This window comes from Plectropomus leopardus, chromosome 2 (assembly GCF_026936395.1).
Source record: "Plectropomus leopardus strain MGB_pleo_1.0 chromosome 2, ASM2693639v1, whole genome shotgun sequence".
Taxonomy (NCBI): Eukaryota; Metazoa; Chordata; class Actinopteri; order Perciformes; family Serranidae; genus Plectropomus; species Plectropomus leopardus.
Genome location: NC_142177.1, coordinates 18,923,762 through 18,950,440, shown reverse-complemented (window position 1 = coordinate 18,950,440; position 26,679 = coordinate 18,923,762). Strand labels below are relative to the sequence as shown.

Sequence of the window (26,679 nt, the reverse complement as noted above, 5' to 3'; positions counted from 1 at the left end):
ATTAACTGTACACTGTTGATCTTGGGATCTTTCCAGACTGCCAAAGGACTCAGCTGTGGGACAGACTGAGGCAACGAAAGGTTACAACCACCTGCAGTGTCTCCCTCAGAATTTGAGTCTACGTTTGGCAGTAGCTGGTGCACTGGGCCAGCAAATGTTTTGTTTTTGCTGTTACAAAACCCAATGCCGGACTGCAGGATGTGCAGTTTTAATGGGAATGCAGCCGGTTCCATCCATAGACTGTATTAAGTAATAGACATAACTACCATGACATCAAGTTCAGCATTTCAGCTGTTGCCATCTTGGTTTTTTGGAGGAGAGGGTGGAGCTGTGGAGGAACAAAGGGTGGATCTGACCGAAAACCCAAGGTGACGCCTCACAGCCAGATTTTCAATCAAAGTAACTTTAAGCTTTAATAAAATGGAAACGGGTGAGTAATTTGTGCTCTGGATAACTGAACAGTATATATTCCAACAGCTTTCTGAATTAAGAATAGTCCAGTTTGTGCCAGAGTGCGCTCTGAGTGAGTATTTGAGTAAGTATTTATAAAGGCAACCAACGTGTTTGTGTGAGAGAGAGAAAGCAGTGCATGCAGCTCCAAAAATAGAAAATCAAATAAATGAATGAATGTGCTGAAAATCCTGTCCTTCCAAAAATCTCTAAGAACAGTTTCTGTTAGCTGTAAAAATGTATTTTCCTTAAAATGGTAATAATTACATTTTTTATCATTACAATTAAATGACAATGTAAAGGATAGCATAAAAACAATCATCGCCTAAATCCATATCTCCACAGCAGTCCAACCCACAAGTTCACTCTTTCGGTTCACTCCCACCATTCTCATTGTGCCAATTTCAACCACAGCAGGCAGCTTTTTTCAATAAGAAAGCTAAAAAAAAAAAACAACAACACTTTTCACAATTCACAACTTGTTGGATGCAGTGGAGCATTTAGCAGCTAAGAAGCAAGATATTTTCCTGAGTTGGTAAAGACCAAACAAAAAAAAAAGAGAGCAAATATTGGACAAGCTCTTATCAGGTGGACAGAGATGTTCATGCTGTTGCTCCATATCTACTAGAGTGAGCAAACATTTGCTAAAAGGTTCACTATATCAACTTAAAATAATGCACTGACATGTCAATATTTTGTTCACAACTTGTTTCCACTGCCCCAAAGTGGCCAAGATCTAATTTCTTGCCTTTTTAATTCTTCTTGTACCGAGGCAATGAAGACACAGGCAGATTCCTTTAAATGTTCTTTGTTGTGCAAATAAACTGTGATTAAACAGTTAAATCACCTGTTTCTTTTGGAAATCACTTTATATACAATGTAGTATGAGTGATGAAGCCTGGCAGGCAAACATGACTCATTTGTGTTTGTTAGAAATAATTACTGCTTTTTGCTCCCTCTGGTGAAGCAGACCTTTAAGATTTCGGATTAAATTGCATACTGTCTGCACAGAAGTTGCCTGCTCTATTACCAAGGCCCTTCTCCCCTCCCTCCTCCTCCTCCTGTTTTGCCAGAAGCCAAAGCTGCACTGCTATACCTTTCTAAATTGCAAACTGACAAAGCTGGGCTTGTCATTGTGCTTAAAATACGGCTCAGAACAGAACAGAAAACAAGCTTTCTATTAAGGTGTCGGTAAACAGGGCAGCAGTCAGTCATTAAGTCACAATTCAAGGGTCAACTGAAAGCACATCTCCACCTGTGTCACCACGGTGACAAGCTACCAAAGCGCAAGGGAGCAGCATCGATTGTAGTCATGCAAGTGCTGGCTGTCTTCAAGGTCTGCCATGCAACTTTAATGAAAATAGATTTCCCCTGTCCTTCACCTGTGCAACATGAAGTAGAGACCAGTACAACATGTAGAGGAGACCATATTAAACGGGACTGAGAATTCAATAACAGGACTGACACGTGAAACATGACAAACAGAAGCTGGAAGCTTTCATTTCTGTTTTTCCCCTCAAAAAATAATCACATTTCCTGCAGTACTTCTACTGCAGGTCGAGTGTTTTTGCACCAGTTTTGGTTACAGGAGATGGCAGTGAAAATTTCAACTCATTTCATCAGTTTCTTGCACAGAGCAGAACTAGAGTCGATGAATAAAATGTCACCTGAGAAATTACTTTGCGCACTCTAAATATCATGGAAAATGCCATCTTATTTCTTCAGAACGCAGTCAGCAAACATTACAAATCAATAATAATACCTTCCGTCCATCAACAGCCTTCATCCTGCCGACTCTTGTTACCTCCACTACTGCTGTGAATGAGAAAATGACAGAGCAGGCAGCTGGGGTGACAAACTAAGTGGTGATGACAGCAACGCTCCACACTGGAGGCCCATTACTTCTAATGCACAGTGGAAAGAAGAGAATGTGCCAGATCAAGACTGCGGTATCATCACTGCATGCCTTTGCGTAAGCGACTCTGTCTACAGTGGCAGCATGAATCAATGTTGAGGTGAAATATTAATCCACTTCCATTTAAAATTCCCCTTCAAATTTTCTATTTGTGGATGCTCGGCGGGGTGGCTCTTTGAAGCTACATGGCGCCAAGTAACCCTTTCACTAAAGATAAGGGTTTGTGGGCAGAAAACACTCCTTCTGTTTGATTTTTTTTAGTGGTTCCACTGTCTTAATCATGACTGATTACACTGATTTATTTTAAATATTTGAGACTAATTGTTTCCCCCTCATACATAGTACAGACGGTGCCACACGTCATCAAAACAGAACTGCTGTTGAATACAACCTGTAATCACTGATGAGACTGGCGCTTCAACCGAGGATATTCACTGACGTCACTTTATCACAACTCTACCTGTCTCACCAACGCTGAATAGCAAAACACACTCTGCAAGTCTGCAATGAACCAGTGGAGCTGCCATACGCCATACCAAGAGGAAAACACAGTCAACAATGACGCATTAGTCATTGACCGTCAAGTTGGAAGTTGATGTGGCCAGAAACTGAAATTCCTGGTACACCCTGTGTGTAAACAGTTATAAAGCAGGAAGCCCAAAATAAGCAATCTGATTGGTTCATAGTTGTGGTATGATGGGCAAATAAGATGGTTATGACGTCGAATTCCTTTGTACTGATCTGTATTACTCCGCGACGGAGGAAGTAACATTAGCATGACATATTGGCTAGCTAGTGGTTAGCTAACAAATGGAAGTGCCAAATGTAAACTTTGACTTTCGGAGAGGCTTTACTATGGAGGACTGGCTTGAGCAGCCGCTATCCCCAGAAAAAAAGTCACCAGTGAAATGACATGCAGAGCTGACTAAAGAGGAGGTCTCTAAACTTGAAAAAATCTGAAATTAACTGTGAAGCAAAGCAAGTGGGCAGTGAAATGCTTAGAAGAGTGGTGTAAGCACAAAGGTGTAGCAATAGACTTTCCGACCACCTCAATAGCACGTTTTAATTAAAATTTGGTGAGATTTATATTCCGCTGTTATAAACGGTAAAGGCAAACTATATAGCAGGGGAAATGTGGGCAATCGACTGCTCAAACCCAGATCATTCACAATCAAAGGGAGATAAAAACAGACTAAAATATGCCACCCTAACTTGCCAGCCGATCCTCTCTGCCCTGTTTCATCTCTGGAGAAATACATCTCCTGCCTGCCTCCAGACACACCAGCCTTTTATCTTCACCCAAGAAGAAAAATTTGTGCGCTGTTGATGATATCTGGTAAGTAACATAAACGTCTGCCATATTTTTTAGGTTTTCACTAGATTAGGACAGCTGCTAAAAATGCATTTTCTGTGTTACGGGAGCCAATGGACATCATTCACCTTTCAACTATGTTGCCACGAATATGCAAGCAATCAGGAATGCAGTACACTAACCACTGCCTCCGCAGTACCGCAATTCAGAAACTATCCGATGGAGGTCTTGCAACGGGAGATATAATGGCCGTAAGTGGCCACATGTGCGAAACCTCTCTTCAGAGCTACTGGCAACCAAAACTTGGGAACCGGAAAAGGTGGAGCAACATCCTTGGCAGCGTGTCTGGAGCAGATGACCATATGAAGAAATCCGTCATGAGCCGTAGTCAGCTTGTGGCAAAAGTAACTATTTTCCTATCCTGATAATGTTGAGAAATACATTAAAATTAGAGAGAGCAGATTTAAGCCAATTACTAATTGTAAGTGAAAAAAATGTGTCTTTTGCTCAATAAACAGAATCCCACTCACTGGCTCCCACTCATCACAAAATGGCCAAGTTAGCGCACATTTCTGCACTTTTTGGCATGATTTTTTATTGCCCCCTTAATAAATTATACAGGGCAAAATTATCGTACAAATATCATGATTATGGCGATTGGCGATTAGCTAGCCAGTGGGATACACACACAGAGACCTGCATGCACTAACATGCACTTGCAGCCAAAACAACAGAGAGGTACTGTGACTTTATTATCTGCTCAGAACGCCATTACTCCACTATATCCTTACATAGCAAATGTGTTAATATTAATGCTTTGAATGTTATATAAAGGACCTTAAAAGAAAGATTTGTCAGCTTGTTTTCAAAGGATATTCTGGTAATCTAGTAATTTCACTCAAAAAATCATGTTTGGTTGGTTGACATTACACAGCATCACAAAGTATACAGTTGTTTTATTTTTCTCTTTGGCCTTTTTGAGAAGACTTATTCTTGAGTCGCCTCTAAATCTGTTTGCACAGTTGACTGCACAACTGCTATTTTTGGCAGGATTTTTCTGTTTTTTTTTTCCTGCATGTGTACCACATGAAGGGTGGGGGGGGTGTGTGAGGGACTGTGGCATGGTGTGAAGACATCACATGCATTTTTTCAATCGGCAGATCAGGAGCTGTGACTAGGCCCCACCTCTTTTTGACCACCCACCAATGAGAAAAATCTTAAAAATATCTACAGAAAAACTGCTGTGAGGTGTGTTTGCATAGAGGATGAGTGATGGCTTGTGTTAAAGCAGTGACATTTACTGACACATAATGATTTATAAGAAACAGGCAGAGAACAAGTCACTACGTGCATGAATGAGCTCTTCTAACAAGGATGTTGACAGTCAAGCAGCAATGTATGTAAACGCTGTATATTTAGTGGGTTCACTTAAAATGCATCCATCATCCCTGTCACAAATGCGAGCATCTTCTCTTTCATATTGAGATTATCGGCTTAACGTCAGATGTTGCACGGCTCGACTGCTACAGGTAGCACTGCAGGATTTATTCACTGTAGTATCCAGCTCATTTTACTCGCACTCACTTCTCACAGCTCGATATTGATCAACTGTAAATGGAGAGAGCGCACGCAGGGCTACAAAAAAATAACCCATATGTTTTAGCAGTTAGTCTCTGGCTTCATGGTGTCACTTAATTGTGCCTGGCAGCTCGAGTCATGTGAGGACAGCGTTGGCCTTGGTTTGATGGGTGGACAGCAGCAGCAGTAAAATTGGAAAAGCTTCAAATGGAGCCCATTAACAAAAATATCCTACACTGAATCAGAGATAATGGCAGTGGCTTTTAACATGTAGTATGGAATGTCTTGGTGATTTATTTTGCTAGTTAACAGAATGTGGTTTGCTCTGCCAAAACTGATATTTAAAGTGCAAACAGACAACTTAGTGTAGCGCTTGCTCAGTATCAACTCCTACGATATGCAGCGCCCTGGGTTCTTCGACGTTAAAAAAGTAACGCCTCATCGTAACACACTACAAAGAGGATTTCGGGTAATATCATTACATTTAAAATTTCATGTCATGCGTTATCACCCGAAATAAAGTGTTTATTGATTTCATTTGTTATTCATCCACACCGCGCCCCTTTCACCAGTGTGCCACTGGTTCTTGTGCACTGACATAACATTGATAGGTGATTGGCACATCAGGGTGATGTCCTTAAATTTCTGTTAGCATGTTGGATGTTTTTCTATTCATATTTCCTACAACACTAGCACCGATGGCCCCCATTTTTTTTTTCACGACTCTCCCTCCGGGAGGGGAAATGTGGGCAATTGACTGCTCAAACCCAGATCATTCACAATCAAAAGAGATAAAAACAGACTAAAATATGCCACCCTAACTTTCAAAAAGCAGACGAAGAATCACGACGACCTCCAGGTGAAGAATAGAAAGAGCACAAGGGGATTCATGTATGAACTGCCAGGCGATCCTCTCTGCCCTGTTTCATCTCTGGAGATGAAATAGGGCAACAGATTAGCGTGAGAGATTAGCGTGAGAGTTTCCCACGCAAATCTGTTGTGCTAACCTCAGCGTTTGTTTATTATGTTTCATATGATAGGCCAACAAATATTGATCGCTATCTCATAACCAATCAGACTCTAATCCCCTGTCTGCCTGCCCGTCCCTGTGTCAAAGGCTATTTGTTTGTTTAAAAAAGGTCTAGCCTGTTGATTTATTCTATATCAAGTGATTGTTAATATAAAAGGGTGACTTTAATAAAAAGTGGTAACCACTGCATGTATGAATGATTCAGACCTGCGCTGTAGAGGAGAGCTTTTATTAGACTGTACATTATCAACCACTATTAGATTTAATCAACCGCAATAAAGTGGAGCTTTCTGCACTTTGATTACCTGCTATTCGGCAAAATAACCCTATTCCATTTTCTGTCGTCTAGTCGCACTTCTCATTTCATATTGCTGAAAGTAATGCAAAAGTAGTGTAACGCATTATTCTACAGAGTAATAGTGTAATGTAACTTATTACTTTCAAATGAGGGTAACTTGTAATATACAGTATTGTAAATTTTGGAGGTAGCTTGCCCAACACTATCAATAAAATGTCTTGTGTTGACTTTAATGAACTAAAAGTATGTTGTATTAACTGTGTATTTTAATCCATGATTTTACTGTGATCCCTCAGCTTTACACCACCTTTATCACTAGACAAACAAGAAAACTGTATGACATGATTCTAATTATTTACAAAACACAGAATGAAATGAAATCAAAATCACAATTAGTTTAGGCTTCACTTAAGTTCTCAAAACGAAAGCTATACACCACAGCGATGCTTAAACCACTAGAGACAATCACAAGGAAACTGCACCTAAACTCACTAGTCCACTTCAACTCCAAAGCTTATGGCAAAGTCAAATTTGGCCAAAAATGTTCCATTTAACACTATCAACACACACAACATAAAATGCATTACCCAGGTAAACTCGTTGAAAAACAGTAGCATCAAACAACAACAAATATATTGTTTTACTCTTGTGGGCCCACACAGAAAATGAAAAACAAAAACCGCCGTTAAAACACAAAATTAAAAACCCAAGATGCAGGTCTGAAGGCAGTATGGGAGTTAAGTGTGTGTTAACAAAGCTGTCTGAGCGCAGTCTTCACTCACCGGAGCAAAGCGACGGTGGGATACTCACAAAAGTCCTCAAACGTCAACGGAAAATGAGTCCCAGTGGTCACGATGAAGCGCAGCTGACCTGGTGACCTGGCGCACAACGCATCCAGCGCGAGCTAGTCTTTAACGAGGGGCGAACAGATATGCTTGCATCAGATAATATCTGACAGCCAGCAGAAGCACTGTGCTGCCGTACACTGCACTGTATGGCAAACAAACTTTAAGCTACATCAAAAACTTCTTGTGAGGGAGTTAAACTATCACAAAATAGTAAATTAACTCACTTTTGATCGCTAGTCGCTACCTTTAAGGAGGAAAAGCACATCCAGTGCTGCGATGCCGTGTGAACTCCCTTACGTCACTCTAACCTCCTTAGTCCCGCCCAGCGTGCACTAGCCCCGCCCATCACCTAATCATAAATTCAGACACGTGACGTTTCTCTATATAGACCAATCAGAGGCAAATACAACTACACTAGCAAGGTAGGTCTGTCACATCCATGGACTGTAGGCCTATATAAAGATATATCTTTATATATAACTTTTTATACAGTCTATGTATGTATGCTCAAAACAAACTACAAACAGGTTACTCTTAAAGGGAAATACCCACTGTTTTTTGCAATAGTTTTTCTACAGATATTAAAGGGATAGTTCTTTTTTTCCAGTTGGGTTACTTACCCATGAAAAATATATTAAATACAGCAGATGTCAGTCTGTCTGCCCCTAACCTGGAGAAGTAGGCATGAGTCCAACACAGACAGTAAACAATCTACTGCTGTGGAGGAGTAAGAAACAAAGCATATGTTGGCATCCTATAAAAGTTCCACCTGAAAAAATCAGAATCGGTTTAAGTGCACGCTATATTGAGAGCATTTCCACTGCTTAACCTTAATGTCAGACAGTGATTTACAACAGAAAAACATGTAACCATTTCATCATCTATTGAGAAAAACATTGGTGAACACAGGAGCTGTTGGTCTACTACTGCCTCGAGTAATTGTTTTGTTTCTGTTATTGTGTGACTCCGGCGTTTAAAAGGGTAAGTTTGGATTTAAACTGATAATGATTTTTTTAGGTAGGAAAATTAATTTTGTGTCTGACCCCCATCAACAGCAGTACATTGCTTAGCTTTGGTGTCAGACTCCTGCCTGCTTCTCCAAACTGGGTGTGTGCTAACTGACATCTACTGTATATAACACACTGTCTATGAGTAAGTACCCGATACAACCCCACTTAAAATAATCCAAACTGTCTCTCTGACATTTCTGCCTACACTAAAAATTAAACCTCGGATTATTTACAACAACATTTCTGCTTTTGGGGATAGTATACACTTTTGTAATTGGGGATAGCTACTGATAGCTACAGGGGAAACCAAAAGTGCTACCTCTTCCCACTTTGGTTTTGCAATAGTTGATGAACTTCCTTTGTGACGTAAAACAAGCCTTCATTTTCCTAGGAGATCGTACCTGATGGCAGTCTAGGGGCTGATGAGCGGAGACGCCATTCCCCTTGTTGACAAAATGACCATCATGGGTCCATGTTATTAACCTGCCATCCCTCTCCATACCAGCTCCCCCGGAGGTCAGTGATAGCCCATTTTTTACTCTGAATCAGCTCTATTTCCTAAACCGGTCCTGTTAGTGGTTCTTGGATCCTTGGTGTTCCCAAGCAAGCCTATGTTTCCACCAGTTTTGCACGTAACCATTATAATCAAGGATGTGTTATCAACGGAGGTCAATGCAGAATGCGCAACAGAAGTAAATAGTTTAGTAGCAGCAAGATGGTGGATTAAACCGATTAACTGCAAACTTTTGTTCTGTTATATCTGTTATTACAGATATTTGTTTTTACCCAAAAACCAAGCAAGAAGAATCTGTTCTCAAGACCACTGCATGTTCTTTTGTTTCTGACAAATTCTCACTTGACTTCTTTATTGTTGCCCTTTCCATCCTCTCTTTCCAACCTGGAGAATATGAAACGCCCACTGATGTCGTCACAGTTCACACTTCAGGTTGAGCAAAATTTGTTAATTTTGGTGTCAGCTAAGAGCCAACTTTTCAGGTTCTGAAGCACATTATTTTTGGTTAAAATACTCTGAATGATTCAAAATTAGGTGCAGGAACCAGAACAACTGTTCCATGTTGGTGAAAAAGGGGTAAAATAAGCACTCAGTAGCCCTATCCAGATCAATACGCCATCCTTATCAGACCAAGACTTAGAAATGATAAATTATTGTGAAGTGTTAAATTTTGACCTATTCATTCATTCATTGTCCGTAACCGATTGTCCTCGTAAGGGTCGCGGGGGGTTGGGGGGGTACACCCTGGACAGGTCGCCAGACTATCGCAGGGCTGACATATACAGACAGACAACCTTTCACGCTTACAGTCACACCTACGGGCAATTTAAGGTCACCATTTAACCTGACCTGCATGTCTTTGGAATGTGGGAGGAAGCCGGAGAACCTGGAGAGAACCCAAGCAGACACGGGGAGAACATGCAAGTTTTTATTTTACCCGCCGCAGCATTTCTAGTTCTTACGGCACTGGTTTGGTGACCCAGGAAACTCTCTGACCAGTTGCATGCATTAAACGCCATCTCTCATAATACTAATCAGCAAATTGAATATGTGCATTCTGATGATGTCTTGAGTCAGTCAGTGAGATACATACGCATGGGAGAGACAAGAGACAACAGTCGAAAAATAAGAAGAGAGTCAAAGTAATTTCACAGGGTGTGTTTAGAGAGAGAAAATGAGACTGCGAAAACAGATTTTCATCAAGAATGGACAACTCTTACATGATCATTCTTTCCATGGGCAGTTTGAAACCACTATGTGTCACAATATGAGCAAATTGCCCACTGCTTATAGGGAACCAATCTCAACGCCGATGGTGTCATTATGCTACAGCCATTACACTGTGCAATCAACATTAACTTCATCAAAATAAGTTAAAGCAAAAAACTATTTATACTATTAAGCCATCATTTTCATGTTTGCATGACATCACAATTATGAAACAGAATACATCTGCAGGCTGTTTGGAAATGAGTAAGCATGTATCACGTTATTCAATTTCCTCTGTGCTGCAATTGGCATTTTACATTTTTGGTTGTTAAGTGTAGAAAAGGCATTAAAAAATACGCTGTTTATATGGCAAAAACTCTGCATTTATGGGGGTTATGTTAAGTCAATACAACAGTCAACCTCTGCAGTGGCTGAGTATCCATATGCTTTTGATTCTCTTCTTCAAAGCAAGAGACTCCACTCACAGTCCACACACTACAGTTCTCATAAGGAGAGCCAGTCCTATCTCATTACTTTAGATCTAACCCTTCTACACTTGAGGGAAGTTGTCTCTGACTTAAGTCATTAAACTCCCTTCTCTTGTATAATACAGGTCCCTCACTCATACTCAAAGGCCTGCTATTCTTATTTTCTCCCAACTTGGGCGACAATATAATGAAACACCACATTGGGAGCCTCTCTGGCACTCCAATAATGTCAGCAGCAGCGCCTCCTCCTAGTGACGATTCCTGTGCTTTAGTGTCAAAATGTGCACTTCACTCTCCATAGAGAAAATGACCCTCCCACTCAGGCTCGCACATTAAAGTTAGGCAAACAAACAGCATCACTGCATCCACACTCCAAGCTTATTAGAGTGTTTTTGATAAATGAAAAGTGGAGTATCTCAGATATTGGATAATCTCTCTGGCCCTTCAGATATCTGTGCTGCAGTATGTACCAATTTATGCCCCAATATTGCTTTTAAGTGTGTGCTTTCATCTAGTGCAAGTCGGCATAGTACACCTCTTGGCTATGTAAGAGCACACATGGTGAAGTTAGTTTGTCGTGTGGCTCCTGCACTGGAGTATTACTGGCTGCGGACTCACAAAGGTCCCATAAAAATTTTAATGAGCACAATAAAGCCACATGCAAGAAAGAGAAAGAATATATCTGCAATATCTTAGAGACAAAGGAAACATATTCACAGCACAATGAGTACTGCAGAGAACCACCACAGGACTAGTAAAGGCATAAGGTAATAAGAACATTGCATACTGGGATGTATTTGGTGCAGCACTTCTAGAAATGCACAAATCTGAATGAGCCGACTTCCAGAAATTTATCCCACAGCTATTTTTGTACAGCAGAACCTACTCCACTGTCCTCCGTTATTTCCATTCATTCAGAACATCACCATAATTATTTCACCAGTATTCGCACATCTGCAGTCGCATTTTCAAAGCAATCCTCACATCTCCACATTCCTCCATCATGCCAGCAGCTCACACAGAACCAAGAACACATACAGCACAAAGTTCGAGCGTCTCTCCCTGGAGATCTAATTGTGTGCAAATTGTGAGGTTATGAGGTAATGTGTGCTGCGATTCCCTGTAGCTGCTGCTGCCACGGGGCCACCTGGGGTCCACCGCAGGTCTGAACCTCTTCTGGGACTGAACATATCATTACCTACAGCTCAGTGGTGACCCAGTGTGCATCCCTCATCTTAAAGGGCCTCCAGGATGTGACACATGGATGACTGGCATTAACCTCTGATAGAAAGGCTCCCACAGTGGGTTACTTTTCCTCTGTGTAGATCCAAGTGTGTGGCTCAGCTGAAAGGTACAGACCTGAATTTCTATCTAAATAGTAAATTAATAATAATAAATGTCAAGAGGCAGATTGAGACTTGATTATTCTAAGTCTTATTAAATCCTAAATGTCAGAGTGTTTGCTCTCTAATGTTCTTCTGAGGCAGGGAGCATGCAAGGGTTCAGAGAGATTAGTGTCAGTGTCTCACAGGCTGTTTCAGTAAAACCTTATCTATTCACTGCATGCTGATGGAGTTATTCCTTGTGAACTGAACCTTTCCAGTATGCAAAACACTAATTATGGCACATTTCCAAAAGGCTAATTAATTTTAATGTTTACAAAGGTCATCACTGTGTGTGTGTGTTTTGCATAACAAAAAATGTGCATGTAGTAGACTATTTGGTGATCATTAACCTCGAGATATGCTAACATCTTGAGTAAGAAGTGCATTCATTTTTTGTCAAAGTCATAATTGAATTTCTTGCATTCATACTCAGAGGTATTGTATCATCAGCCAATGAAGTTGCTCAACGATGGCCTGAGGTTGCCCTTTTTAAAGGCATCTTTAACCCCAGCCCCTTCTCACAAGACATGAAAAACCACCACAGACAATGTCAGAAAGCATCACTGACCTTTGACATGGTAGTGTCTGCATGGTTTTTCACAATAAAAGTTGGCTTTGTGGCAAGCTAAACATAAGTCACTAAAAATGATCCTTGTATGCCTTAATGTTGTGGCATCAGCAGCATCCCCACAGATGCAACATCAGCATTTACATAGATGTGTGCCTGTGGAGCCAGTGAGGACTTAGTGCTGGAAAAACTCCTGGAATAACTAAAATGCTGCAAGAAGTCAGAATACTGAGGAGGTCTGATGTTTTGTATTTATTCTTAATTCCACATTAATGCTGCAGCTATAAAGTTTGCCAAGTGTCATTCAAAAACACCTCACTGGTGTCAATTAAGTGTCAATTTCGAGAAATTCTTCATTCTCCGTTTTTATGGATATTTAGATTAGTTTTGGGACATTTTGTTGCAATCTGTGATGCACCTATATTAAGAAAAGATTTACTTCAACCCAAATGGTATAAAAATGCATTGAAATGTTTTGTTTGTTTAAGGTATGAGATGCAATGGTGGGTTAATTGACGCCAGAGCGCTATCTAATCAATCCATTGTTCTTCATTCTGTTAAATATTATGTAACAAACTTAAATGGTTGGAGTTGGTGTCATAAATAGACATAGATGCATCGATAACGGAGAAAAAAATATTCAAAGTCATCGCATTTTGTGCTTTTTGTTCATTCCGAAATCTGATCGTCTATTCAGAAACATCACAACTTACCTTGGCACCAAATTCCGCCTCTAAACGTAGGATCCAGTGACTGTCAAAGTCGAGTTTGTCCGCGGAGAACCCCCCCTACTCCTATTACACTAAACGTTCCTGTGAAGTTTGGAAATAAAAGTACTTCTACATGAAATTCTTGCGCTCCTGCAGCCTGTAGTACCGTACCATCTGTTGTGCCTGTGCGCGTCGAGCTCTGCGCGGTGAGGAGGAGAGGAGCGGGAGGGGAGGGAGTTTAGTGTCCAGAGCGCACAGCGGATAGGACGGCGCACACGGGAGGAGAAGGGTCAAAGATGATCTGAGCGCATTCAGATCTGCCCAAAATGCACTGTATTTTATGGTCTAAAGAAGCAGCGTGCGATGTGCAGCCTGTAGGCTCTGACTGATAAACCAGCAAGTAGTGGAGGATGCACCTGCGCTGTCACTTTACCCACCATTTTAACCCGTGCAGTAAAATTTAAAGATGAGCCTTAGTATTTCACATTATATAAAAAGATGTGTTGTGAGAATAATCCATTTAAGAAGAGTTGCTGTGTGAAAGTTTCAACATTCTGGAGATAATAGTTCGCCTATAGTAGCATATTTACCTGTACCTTATTATGCTGCCTGCCATTACATACTCATTCCACTGTAGTCTGCTTCAAGTGGACATTAAAAACAGCCCTGGAGGTTGACCAAGAGCTGCCCAGCACAAAGCTGGCAGAGGGCCCTGTTTTTTCCTCTCACAATATGCAGTAACAGTAACATTCATCATAAGAATGAAAGGAACGCAATGAGCTCCACATAAAAAGCATCGGGTATAATACAAGAGGTAAAGGGAGGCAAAGGAAAGGGCAAGAGATTTAGTTGATATTATCCAGACCGAGGTGAGGGCCAATGTGTTTACAGGGCCAGACTAAAAAAAACAGCTGGCCAATGGTAAGCTGCTGCTCTGCCAGCTGGCCTTGAGGAATAATTTTATTGTAATATATTAAATGGCAAATCTAATAGTCTTTGTGCTGGTTTATTCCCGGCGATGTGTTTATGAGCTTTAGATACATGCGGACATGTGCTTGCAGGACTGTGTCTTGTTGGATTGATGTGTGAGAGCCCCCTGACTTACTTAGACTTCTGGTTTATCGAAAGAAAAAATAGAAGAAAGACAATGGACCGAAATAAAGTGATGAAAATTTAAAAATACACTTTTGTTATGTCCCCTTATTTAAAATACACAATAAAGAAATAATAAATATCATTATAATAATACATAAAATATATAAAAACATTTTCCTTTTTTAAAATAATTTTCTAAGAATCCTCCGCCTTTTTTTAAAAAGTTATTTTCAGGTCTTTTGGTCTTTTGTATTACTAATTTATCGCAATTTACGGAACAATTCTGATTTTGCAATTGCAACTTGATTTGCAATATTTAGAGGGAATGATCATCTTTATAAGCCCGTTCTCACACCCAACTCATCAAAACACGTCACTTTGTCAGGGATCCTGGCATCAGATACCAACACACAGAGACGTTTTTAATGCCGTTATGATTTATGTCAAACAGCAGTCCACAACCCAACTCTTCCAGTACCATCGTTTGGTCAGTGGACGTCAGCGTCAGATAGCGACGCACTGCTGCACCCTTTACACACCGGCGAGTGGCAGGTACTGTATAGGGTGGGACGGAGGGGTCTAACAAACTGTGGACTGTTAGTTTCCTGTGGGAAATTAATGCTTTTGAAACTTTTGAAACATCTTTTTCCTTAAAAGGTGTCTGAATGTGTGTCAATTACAGCCTGGACTTCAGTGAAGAGAGAAATCTCAGCGATATCTCAAAACCATGGCAAATTAAACACAAATCAGCATGACTTAATTTCAGGCAGTATGTGAGAATATGTTGGGGTTTTTTTTTGTAATTTGGATGAATTTACCCTTTAAACTGATATATCAGGCATCTGCAGCTGGCCTCTGATTGTTCGTGGAGATGAAATCACGCTCTAAGATTCTGCGATTTATTCAAACCCTCAAGGGTCCACACGTCCACACACATCATAAATGAAGCTTAAGGAGAAACATATACATAAAACTGAAAACGGCGGATGCTCATGGATTGAGACACTGGGGAGCAGATGGTTTTTCCACAATGTGACAGATACTGTACGATGCCCCACATATGTTCACAACGATAAAATCAAAGGTCAGAGGACTCCAGTTGCTACTGAAGATACTGGAATCAGTTTTTTCTAATAAGGGCTGCTAGTCCTTTATTTTCAAACTGCGTCCCTGCTGAGCAGCAAATGGCACAAAAGACAAAGCCGTATCAGTTCCATCACGTCCTGCAAACAGGAGTGCATCGCTCCTCCGAACACTGCTGCCTCCTCACCCACATGTGCCGAAATCTGCTGAGGCAGGTTAAGATGGAGCCTCCCACCTGGGATTATTATTTTTGGCGGGGCACAGACAGAGCGTTGACCTCAGTGTCGCTGGGTGCCATCTGCAACCACTGAGAGGAGCCAAGCTGCCATTCTGGCCATCTACAGCTCCTGCCAATCTAGTTCAGGCTTCTTCAGCTGTTCATGATGTGCTCGCCAGGCTTGGTCACTCTCATGATGGAGTGGCAGGAGAGCGTTGAAGCACAGCGCTCACTTCTAAGGGGCAGTAAATCATGTTCAGGAAACTTATAATCCAACTTCAGGGAACCATGTGATGGGACATAGCGCAGGTGATTTCCATTTTACACCTCAAAGGTGTTTACAGGAGTTGTTCGCCTTTTTTGGGAAACAATTCTTTACCTTCTTGCTGAAAGTAAGAAAAAAATAGTGACACCACACTTATGCCTGTGACCTAAATAGAAATCTGCAGACAGTAGCTGCTTAGCTTATCTTATCATACTGGAGACGAGTTCAAAACCAGTGTACAACCAGTTTTTATAGAGCCAGGCTTCGAGTTTCCCATTGCTTCCAGTATAATTGGGTAAGCTAACCAGCTACTAGCTGTAGTTTTATGTTAAGTACAGTCAAAGTCTTCACAGGTCTAGCTGGACCCTTGGACCTGAGAACTGATCCACGACCCATACAGGTTCAGTCCCATGTTTTATCATGGTCAAGTGGGTGCAGGGGGGGGTCCTATTGTTACCACGGGTTCCAGGTCTATAAAACCCGAGTGGATCAGAGAAAACTCGTCATCAGAGCTGAACAGGCGTCATGTGTAACTTGCATCATGATTAGGCTGACTTAGAGTCAGATTACAAGAGCAAAAGTAAGGTGAAAACACACTGAGCAAGCTGGAGGCAGAGCAGAGGAAAGATGAATACCTTTTTCACTGAGGTGAAAAAGAAGCTCAAAGAAACATATAATAATAAGGTCAAACCTAGCAGAGGAGGATACGGAAAAAAACAAATAAGTGACAAGTAGAATATAATAAAACAAAAATATAAATCTGAAACATTATTAAACACTGTATACAGGAAGATGGGCAAGAACAGTATGTTGTATCTGACATGCTAAGAGCAATTTTAATTATTAGGTTTGCCTGAGTGACTAATCTGATCATCTAATCAGGTTTCACTGTCCTCGTGGTTATCTCCTCAGCTGTGATTGAAAACTAAAGAATTCTGGTCCAAATCATATCTAACAACCACATTTTTTTCAGATTGTGGTCCCTGAAGTGAAATCTTATCAAATGGGGGTCTGTGACCTAATGTGTATCAATTTAGGGGTCCTTGACATGAAAAGGTTGAGACCCACTGCTATAGGGTTCGGGTCTGTCATTTAGGACTTATGAAGACACGACAGTGGTGTTAATCTTTTCGTTAAAAGCTTTTGTTGAACTGTTTCTTTAAAAAGTGATGATTGAGTCTTAATGTGCATGAAAAGTTTCATCTGTATTCACTTTTTTAAAGAGATCTTAGTGATATTTTAGTCAAACTTTGGTTTGTTTGCATACATCGGAGCGATCTAAACTCATTCACAAAATTAGTAGATTCTTGATCAGACACTTTTATGAGGTTAATGATGATGCACTGCAATTAAAGCACTAAAGATACCGCTCAGTACTGGCTGTCCAAAGACAAGCTTGAATATACAACAGACTGGCAGAATTTTAAAGTGTGAAACAAGGCAGGATTATATTATGCTGAAGTGCTTGGGAACAATTGAAAAGTGTTCACAGAGCGATGTCTTATGTGTTCAACACTTACAGTCAGTCACTTTGTGTCCTGTCACGACGATATCAGTGATGTAATGAAGCAAGCAGTAGTTATTGCACAACGTCGACTCAGCTGTCATCTCTCAGCACCGGGACAGAAGAGACAGCTGGGGATCTGTCACCAGGATGTCGTGTTCTTCAGGACTGACCTGCAGTTCCTCATCGTGTCTCAAGTGTTCAGTGGACAACCTGCGATTTCAACGATCACTTCTTCCTCTATGGTGGATTGTGGATAGAGAAGTCTCTCTGTGGCACACGATCTAAGAGATACAGCAAAGGATCGAGTTACCTATCAGAATTATGGAGCTGGTGGTCAATGAATTGATGAGTTCTTCCTGTCAGGGGTGGCTGTAACGTGTGATTTATCTCCTCTCAGCGTCTACATACGGCTCTTTGTCTTCACCAGAGATTGCATTCTGATTAATGCACACATTCTGCAGTCCTCACATCACATGGTTTAAACATGCCGTTTATCTTTTACCTGAAAACTTTTTTTTGTTGCATTTCCATCTCTGACCATTTCCTGATGCGTTTTTTCTCCCAGTACTTTTGGTCACAGACAGACTGTGCTGTTTGACTGCAAACGCCTGATATCACAACGACATCCATGGCCTTGTAGCATCTCAGCGCTCAAGCTGGAGTTGCTATAGCAACGGGTGATCAGAGGGGTTATTTTTCTGTGTTTGTGAACATATTGAGGAGATGATGGGGAAAAGATGATTTCATAATCAGTCACCAGCTAGATAACGTCTGGTACTCTCCAGCAGTGGTGGGATGTAACTACGCACATTCACACAAGTACTGCACTAAAGTACAATTTTGAGGTATTAGTATTTCCATATGATTCTATGATTCTATGATTATTCATGCAAAATATAAATTAATGTGACAGTATAGGTTAGGATTCCCAGCAGTATTTAGAGTAATTCTAATTAACTCCTTTACCAACTGCAACATTTAGGTGATGTACACATAAAAGTATCACTAATTATAGTCCAGTGATATAATATATATCATTCTAAAATGTGCCATTTTCCATGAACACTTTAACTTAAAGGGTGTGTCCATATTTTCTGTGTTTTTTGTTAAGGGAAAATCCCACTTCACCGCTAATAAAAAGCACTGCTGAAGGTCACAGCACTCATCCTCACAAAGTAAAATGACTGTTTCTGTCAAAGGAGTCTGGTGGCTGTAGATGGAAGCAGCAGCAAAATGTCAGTCAGTCAGTCAATTTCTGTAACCGCTTGTCCTCGTAAGGGTCACCGGGGGGGCTGGAGCCAATCCCAGCTGTCATCGGGCGGAAGGCAGGGTGCACCCTGGACAGTTCGCCAGACCATCGCAGGGCCGACAGACAACCATACACGCTCACAATCACACCTAAGGGCAATTTAGAGTCACCAATCAACCTAAGCAGCATGTCTTTGGACTGTGGGAGGAAGCCGGAGACCCCAGCAGCAAAATGTATGTTAGCTTTTCAGAAACAGGGCCACCTTAAAATAAATCAACATCAATTCAAGTGTACGCTATTATTTTATAGCTTTACCTTTCTGTAAGACAGCCCTGTGGGAAACTGAAGCTGTCATTTCATCCACTATCTCTTCAAAGCTAAAAGACTCTACTGACAGCAATTTTCCTTGTAATTTTACCTCACAGCACACTGGGAGCTGCCGGTCTACCTCAGATTTGATTAAGTTTGCTGGTTATTGTGCGACTTTTTGAACTGAACTAGCTACATCATGTCATGAAGGGGATAAGGTTTTTGGAAGGGAAAATATCATTTTGTAGGCAAAAAAATACTACAACTGAAATTTGAATTTTTGAATACATCAGGAACACTACTGGAAAGCTGCCTAATGATCAACAAAAATAAATAAATAAATGAATACAAATATTGATAATAATAATAATAATAATAATAATAATAATAATAATAATAATAATAATTGGGTATTTTTACACTGACGTACTTCAACTTTTACTTATGTAAAAGATCTAAATACTTCTTCCACTTCTCACCAACACCAGAACTCAGCCTTTTTAAAAGCCTGTAAGAGTGATAAATGTCAGCCTGTTACAGTTTCTCATTACAGAAACCTGCCAGAAACACTGATGTAATCACTTAAATAAATCCCTCCTCTTTTGGTGACCCTCCATGAATGGATGGTTCCTCTGGCAGAAACCAACTGCATGACAGCGTCTCCTGAATCAAGTTTCTTTTTAAGAGGAGCCGCTCTGAGATGTGAAATCATGAAGGGCACAGCGTGATTTGATTTCACCCCTACAGAAGGAGTGCTGCTGACACTTCACTGACACGTTTAAAGGTCAGAGCTGGAGGCATCAGCAGCAATAGAGGGACTGAATTATAATATATGTGGTAAATTTATGTGAACTGCAGATACTATTTGAAAGTACTGCAGATACTATTTGACTTCTAATACAAGCAGGACATGTTTAAAGAAAAAAATGTTCATTTAGAAGTGTGTGTGTGTGTGTGTGTGTGTGTGTGTGTCTATCTTTCACACATGCATTATCACAGTCTCTCAGCTCTCTGTTCTGACATGTTTGGGGGGCTTCATACTCACCAATAGCTGTTCTGTCGTCCTTTTCTCTTTATGTCTCGGCCAGTATACAGAATCTTGTGTCATTATTCCTGTGAGAAAAGGGGCGTACAAATTTATATGATTCCGTGACATTGACATTGTTATTGCGAATCCATGCAGAGGATGGATAAATGCTTTCCCATCACAGTCCATCACAGCACTCACAGGCCTCTTTACAGCCTGTAGATCCATCCACTTCCCCGTTGGTAGGATTTTTTTAGCATCCTGCATCATAGCCAATGGTGAAATTGAAATTAAAATTAGAACAACGGAGAGGCAGGAGATAGTAAATGTAGGATCGTTTTTTTTACCCTGTTATAAAATACATCAGAGGAGAGTGCTCCTGAACTATTTTGGTGGCAAAAAAATGGCAGTAGAAACACAGAGTGGTAACTGTAGGTAGAACTGGCCAGTTTATCCTATTCTACCTGCTATGAATTTACAGCAAATACAATGTAAGACAGTGATTATTGCAACTGGACTTAGAATGTAAAAACAGAAATGCGGAACAACAACTGTGTCATGTTTCTAATTTTTATTTCTTCAAAAGAATTCGACATGCCAACTCTTAAATGTCTCTGAACACTGAACAAAGCCAAGAGTGTCCCAGGATATTTAATATTTCCAAAGAGATTCTGACTTTGGATGAATGATGAATGTGTAGAATTGCAATATTAGACTGTTACGAGAGACAGCGTTTTGTTATGCTAAAATGAAAAGCTGATCCAAGGGAGTATTCCTAACTATTCCTCTCTTATAAAGCTGATTACCCTCCAGCAGGTGGATCTGTTTATATTGAACATTTGACTGCCCGAGCTCAGAGGATTTTTCAATGCAGGCATACGGCCAAGTCGAAAAGCTGTTCCAACGTTCAAATGTCTTCATGTCTGTTTATTTATGGCAGGTACTGTATATCGGTGCTTGCCAAGATTCTCTGTGCTATTTCTGGCTCTCCTGAAATAACACAGTAAGCTCATTTTTGTCAAAGGCTTCGAGGGCTTAGTTTAGATTATATGAATGAATACCCATGGTCACTGTGATGATAAAGCTTCACAGATTTACTTCTTCAACTCCTTTTAAAGAAAATTATTAAACTATGCTAAAAACATCACAAATCAATTGTAATGCTAATAGGAATACTTCTGCATTTTGGGAAGTACACTTGTTCACTTTCTTGCTGAAAATGAAATGAAACAATTAATTTGAAGCAACAGCCAGAAGCTGGTTATAGCTTAGCTTAACATAAAAACTGTCCAAAAAGAGAGAGAGAGAGAGCGAGAGAGAAGAGAGAGAGAGAGAGAGAGAGAGAGAGAGAGAGAGAGAGGGAGCATCTGAGAGTCGCTTCAGTTTGCATTAAACATGACAGGTAATCTACCTGCCAGTGGCTCAAGACAAAATCCATGAATAAAATGTTTCTTCATGGGGTATATTATGTATACATGTGTATTCGTGTATATTATTATCTACCAAAAACACTGTTCAGATGCATTTATTGTAGCTTTATAGTTAAAAAAATTTAAGGAGTTTAAGTCTTCCTCCATCATTTCATTTTAGTACAGAGCCCCCTCCCAAATTGCCAGGACCCCCGCCATGTCCTGATGTTAGGCTAGATGAGTCATGTCTAGATTTTGAACTCTCCCCTGCAATTCTGCTGAGCTACAAAAGTCAGCAGCAGTGTGTCTTGCCAGGCTCTTCGGGTCCATCTGCCAGACTGAGATCATACCACCAGATCGGACGGATGCCAACATTGTTGTAATCCTGTTGTGTGCAACCAAGTAAGATTACAAAGACGATTGCTTGCGTCACATATTTCATCGCAAAAAAAAAAAAGCTCCATTTACATGATCGTTTTATTGACCAAACGCTTCCAAAATCAAAGCTGAACATGTTGAATGCCCACAGCGAACACCCTGGATATGCACATACTGTGTTGTTGTACTGTACAACTCATTATCTGCTGTTCTGATTATGTAATCAGGCCCTTAATCTGTTGACTTTCTCGATCCTGTGTGGTCAGTTCAATGTTTTAAACAGATCTGAAGACCCTCTTCCAGTTTCATCATCTTTTTACTACCACATGAATTTGCAGATCTGTGATAGAGCCCCTTGGACCGAAGCATAATCTGAAAAAAAGAAATGGACATAGCTGACCGTGATGTCACTCACTAGTTTTTGGACTACTGTTTTGAAACCTAAGGTTTGGCATTTTGGACGTCACCATCTTGTTTTGTTTGTGGAGCCAGAAGTGACTCTATTTGGATGAGAGGGTGGCGCTGGGAGGGATCGAGGGGTGGAGCTACTTGACAAACCAAGGACACTGCCATGGTAGTAACTTGTTAATCACAAGGTAGCATACCATAATGCACAGCCTGCATTATCATCTATCTTACTCTACATGGGACCGTCATTTACAAAATGAACGTCATGCTGAATTCAAGAAGACTTGAACCTAGTGACTGAGACCTTTCGGAAAATGTTCACAAAGTGAGAAGTAGGTTCATTTACTCATAGACTTCTATACAATCAGACTTTCTTTGTAGTAAGTGGAGTCGCCTTCTCTTGGTAATTAGAAAGAATGCAGGTTTAAGTAATGCACTGGAGTTTATGATACTTTTTCTTCAGCATGATAATCTTCACAGATGAGCACCAATTTTGTATGTTTTGAAACGTAAATGAAATCGCAAAAAGCTAAAAGCTATTGTTAGGCTTTACGCGAACTACATCGCGGTCGCACGACTTAAACGTCACAACTACATCTTAAAGCACGATCAAAAAATATTATAAACAGATAAATCTAAAAGTTCGAGCGCAACTCTGTAAAGCTGTAAAGGCGGACATGTGGGTTAATGAGTTTCTGTGTCCGCTGTGATGACGTCTGACGTCCCCGACAATAACTGTTATCCCATTTAGCCACTTATTAGCAACCGCCTTTTTTAAGACAAGTAAAACCATAAAAGTTCAAAAATCGGGTTTAAGTGGACTTATTTTATGTTGCAGAACAAAACTTCTAAATACCTTTAGCCTGTGTTGACCACAGACCTTATTTAAGGCATTTTACCAAAAAACCCATTCAAAAAACTCATAGACTTTATGATGAGGGGATCGGAAGTGCTAAAAGGCAAACAGACTTCCACATTTTAGGACTCACTACTTCACCACTCTAATGGCTTCTGTGTTCACACATGGAGATAACCCCTTGTACAGGAACAAATAAATGTGTCGTTCCTCTGAGAGGGCTGGTCTGTGAGGAGGAAGTAGTGCATATTGCTGGGAGGCGACCATCTGCAGGGCCTACGGCAGGAACAGGTCAGCCATGTGGTAATGGTTGCTTCTCACAGCCATTCTGCTAAAGCGCTGCTCAAGGCAGAGAAACACATGGAGCTGTTACTTCCCAAGAGATCAGGGGCTTCCTGTTGGCAAAGGAGCAAAACACCCACCTACCAAGTTTGATTCCTGGCAACTGTACCTTCAGCTTGGTTTTCTGTCTCAAAGAACACAATTGGCAGTGTTTGCGGTTGGGAAGTCAGTGAGGGATCATGACCTTCTCCCTCTATTAACAAGCATTCAGAACAAAATCAACCCGTTTGTGGGGGCGTGTTGATTCAGGTACAGATATGAAGTTCAGTTAGAGCAACAGATCCAGGAGTTTGAAGACTTCTCAAATGCGGTTTCTGAAACTACGAGATACGATTTATCTTCACAACTCTTCTCTTATAAATATTTCATCTTTAGTCACGATAATCAGGAGGTAAATAGTAGATACAGGGTTCCCACACATTTTCAATGACAACATTTTAAAAACTGCTTCATGACTTTTCAAGGACCCATATTGATTTAAAAAAAAAAAAAAAACCTCACCTGCCCTGCAGAGTCGAAATCCAGGGAGAAAATGAAGAAACATTTGTGATGGTCAACAAAACGTCACACATTAATGCATTAATGTGTGACGTTTTGTTAAAGCTATTTTACTTTGGCAGCTACAGAAAATATATTTGCTGTGATGTTACCTTACGTGGAAGGCTATCTATGAACATTACTGTAACAATCTCATCACACACAACAAAATCCATGACTTTTCCAAAATTTTAGATTATTTTTTTTATCAATTCCATGACTTTTTCATGACCATCGGAACTATGTATATACAGTACTGCGTTCATGTCACAAAGTTATCAACCAGAACTGTGCGCTTGTATGTATGTGGTTAAACTTTTTGTAGCCAAATTCACCTCATTCAAATTAATGAGGGTTCTGTGTTTTTATGCAGGACTACAGTTAGTCTGAAGGTAGCCTCAGTGACTCCTGTCGGTTGGTCTTAGGGCCTTAGGGACGGGGTCTGTGGCAGAAAGAAATACTGATAAAGTGGTTTAGGCAGCCTACAGTAAGCCATAGCCAGCCATAGTTCTCCCACTGGATTTTATATCCAGTGCATCCTTTTGGTCATGGTGTATTTAAGATGTTAGGGCTTTACTCACCTTTTTGCTGACTCACCACTCTCCTGAGAGCTCTGCTGACACTTGCTGCTCTTGCTTGTAGCCCCACCTTCACCGCAGCATCCACCTGTGAGTCAAGGGAGGAAAGTCATTATCATCACTCCCTGCTGTGCTGAGCTTGACGCATCCTTGAAGGAGTGATGAAATCAAAGCCTATGCTAAATATGAACACTTTAAATATCTTACATTCATATCGTGATACATTTCACATGAGTTTGCTGATCTGAGCACAAAGGCATCTTTAGTTCTAGTTATGATGACTTCAGTTCGTGATTGTGGGTCTGTGCTGTTCAAACACCAAACAAGTTCATGATACATCAAACTATAAAACTCTCAATAACAGACTATTGCCTGATACACACTTTTTCAAATCTTAAATGACTTTAAAAACATTACAGACGTAACCAAATTTTGTGTTTAATCCTAAGAATGAACACACCAGACAATGCACTTTGCATTTATACTAAATGGTTTCAGGGTGGTGTTCCCAGGGACTGGGCATCTCACAGTAACTCAAATGATCAAACGTGACTTCAGAAAAAAAAGCCAACATATGGGCGGACTGTTGTTGTCAGTTGGTTGCACTTTTGTGTGCTACGTTTTGCACCAAAAAATGGAGAAAAAAGAAAAAAACTATAATGACGTCATGGCTGAGAAGTTATAATCAGCATGGCTTATACATTTTACAGCACAAGCTGGAGGTGACTTGGAAATAAAGTTTTATCTTTAGGGATCATTTATGCTGAAATTTAGATACAGAGATGAATAGAGCCTTCCGTCCTTACTCTGGAGTGGAGCAGAACCACAAGAGATTGTGAGGACACTGTAGCACAGTTCAGACGAGATACAGACGAAGGAGACGTCAAAGGCATTTAAGAAAAGGCAGAACAGAACAAAGTGATAATATAGTGAAAAGAATTCTCCGTCCACATGTCACAATGTATTTAATGGCCTCACAAACCACCGCCGCCTACAATACTCTTCCGTTAAATGGTACATTAGTATGACCACCTCCACCGCTCCTCACAGGATTTCAAGGTGTCAATATCTAACATGTCTGATATTTATAATTTGAAAACTGGGAGACTCTAATCCAGAGGGTAACATTACAATTATGACTGTTAAACCCAAAAACAGCCCTTGTATAATTGTGTGTAGGGCCAGCACAGGAGGACATGAAACTGTTATTAACGGTGCTTAGTGGGCTGTGTGATGGCAGCATTATCATGAAAGCTGATGTGACAGGTGAGATTTTGATATAACTTGAAGGGAAGGTACAACTTATTACTATCAAGGTAGGTCAGTCATGACCTGTCAATTTAAGATCATCAGTGTACCAGTGTACAAACCTATTATCAAACCCTGAACATGCAGCTCACATATGCAGAAAGTCTGCTGTAGTTTGGCTCATACCTACTACAGCAAACCTGAGGTCATGTGTGAATTTAGATTTGGATGATCTGAGTTGCCCTGCCGTGAACTACTTTTGAATCACAGCCGCCTCACCAACAGAGGTGGTTCACAGACAGATGGTTTCCATGACAACATTATTTGATAAGCTCTCTGAAAACGATCAAAAGTGAGGAATAAAAAGCCACCTACTCAATAAGTCATAAACTGGTGAGAGCAACTCTATCACTGCTTTGTGCAATTTGGACGTTTTTACACAATGATGAAGTTTTCTTCAGACGGGGGGCAATTGTGTCTTTAGGAATCAAAGTCTGATTGCATGCGGTGTACAAAGCATTCATATCAAGGTGCTGCCACTGATGTGCTGCCGGAAAGTGTCATTAGAGATAAGGAAGAGTCAGAGAGAGTGACAGGTATCTGAGATGAATGATAACCTGCACAGAGAAATGTGATAAGAAGTGATAGTCAGCCAAGCTTGTTAGATGGAGGAAGTAATTTCAAAAAGTAAATATTCTATCTTTACAAAAAAAGGGGTAAAGATTAGTTTATCCTTTAGATACAGTTCTGTTAAGTTCTAAAGTTGTATTAAGTGTTATTTAAGACATTTCTCAATAAAATACTTGTTCAGTGAAGCCCACCTCACCTGTTTACTGACCTGACATCTGAACTCTGC

General features: G+C 40.5%; 1 protein-coding gene across 4 annotated transcripts in view; it reads right to left on the bottom strand.

Annotated features, from left to right (window-relative positions):
* Nucleotides 1-26,679, bottom strand: part of LOC121949076 (caM kinase-like vesicle-associated protein) — a 108,263-nt gene that overhangs the window by 39,355 nt on the left and 42,229 nt on the right. The window contains exons 3-5 of one of the 4 annotated variants that reach the window (XM_088087261.1): nt 24,579-24,663; nt 20,086-20,153; nt 17,496-17,763 (exon numbers count right to left, since the gene is read on the bottom strand). The gene's annotated coding sequence lies outside the window, so the exon portion shown is untranslated. Of the gene's footprint in view, nt 1-7,365; nt 7,731-13,318; nt 13,696-17,495; nt 17,764-20,085; nt 20,154-24,578; nt 24,664-26,679 lie in introns of those variants that run through there. The other 3 variants (XM_088087275.1, XM_042494678.2, XM_088087269.1) reach the window with 3 other exon arrangements.